General features: G+C 35.9%; 1 non-coding gene across 1 annotated transcript; it reads right to left on the minus strand.

The window, feature by feature from the left end:
• Positions 1 to 1,170: 1,170 nt before the first annotated feature.
• LOC130937109 (small nucleolar RNA R71) lies at positions 1,171 to 1,278 on the minus strand. Its single transcript, XR_009068342.1, has one exon. It is a non-coding gene; the product is annotated as a small nucleolar RNA R71 (small nucleolar RNA).
• Between the last annotated feature and the right edge of the window lie 220 nt (positions 1,279 to 1,498).

The raw sequence follows: 1,498 nt of genomic DNA on the forward strand, positions 1-1,498 counted from the left end.
ATCAAATCTTTTCAATCAAATGTTTTCAAAATTAATTTCTTTCCTTTTTCAAAGATACTTACTAACAATTAATGATTTGATTGAACATTTTTTGCCTTTTCTGTTGAGGAAGGTTTTATGTTTGAATCATATCTTTTCTTGTTAGGCAAGTCATTTATTTTTAAAATCATATCTTTTTAAAATTGTTTTCAAATCATATCTTTTTTTAAAATTGTTTTCAAATCATATCTTTTCAATCGCATCTTTTTTTTAAAACCAATCATATCTTCTTAACTACATCTTTTTCAAAATAGTTTTCAATCAAATCTTTTTGATTTCTAATTTAAAAATCTTTTTCAAAAATCACTTGATTTCTTTTCCACTTTTATTTTCGAAAACCAATTAATGTTTTTCAAAAATGTTTTCAAAATATTTTAATTAATTTTCGAAAATCTTCTTCCCTCCTTCTCACATCCTTCTATTTATAGAGTACCACTCCTTCTCAATGCACAATTCGAACCTTATCTAAGTAAAGTTCGAATTCTTCTTCTCCTTCTTCTTTCTATTTCTCTTTTCCTCTGACACCTCAAGGAATCTCTATACTGTGACATAGAGGATTCCCTATTTTCTTGTTCTCTTCTCTTTCATATGAGCAGGAGCAGAGACAAAGGCATTCTTGTTGAAGCTGACCCTGAACCCGAAAGGACCTTGAAGAGAAAGATAAGAGAAGCCAAAGCACAACTCTCTTTAGAGGACCTGACCGAATTCTTCAAAGAAGAAGAACTTATGGCAGCCGAAAACAACAACAATGCCAACAATGCAAGGAAGGTGCTGGGTGACTTTACTGCACCTACTCCCGACTTCTATGGGAGAAGCATCTCTATCCCTGCCATTGGAGCAAACAACTTTGAGCTTAAGCCTCAATTAGTTTCTCTAATGCAACAGAATTGCAAGTTCCATGGACTTCCAATGGAAGATCCTCATCAGTTTTTAGCTGAATTCTTGCAAATCTGTGACACAGTCAAGACTAATGGGATAGACCCTGAGGTCTATAGACTGATGCTATTCCCTTTTGCTGTAAGAGACAGAGCTAGGACTTGGTTGGACTCACAACCTAAAGAAAGCCTGGACTCATGGGAAAAGCTAGTCAATGCCTTCTTGGCAAAGTTCTTTCCACCTCAAAGATGGAGCAAGCTTAGAGTGGAAGTCCAAACTTTCAGACAGAAGGATGGAGAATCCCTCTATGAAGCTTGGGAAAGATACAAACAATTAATCAGAAAATGTCCTTCTGACATGCTTTCTGAATGGAGCATCATAGGCATTTTCTATGATGGTCTCTCTGAACTGTCCAAGATGTCTTTGGATAGCTCTGCTGGAGGATCTCTTCATCTGAAGAAGACGCCTACAGAGGCTCAAGAGCTAATTGAGATGGTTGCAAATAACCAATTCATGTACACTTCTGAAAGGAATCCTGTGAACAATGGGACTGGTCAGAAGAAAGGAGTTCTTGAGATTGACA

This window comes from Arachis stenosperma, chromosome 6 (genome assembly GCF_014773155.1).
Source record: "Arachis stenosperma cultivar V10309 chromosome 6, arast.V10309.gnm1.PFL2, whole genome shotgun sequence".
Taxonomy (NCBI): Eukaryota; Viridiplantae; Streptophyta; class Magnoliopsida; order Fabales; family Fabaceae; genus Arachis; species Arachis stenosperma.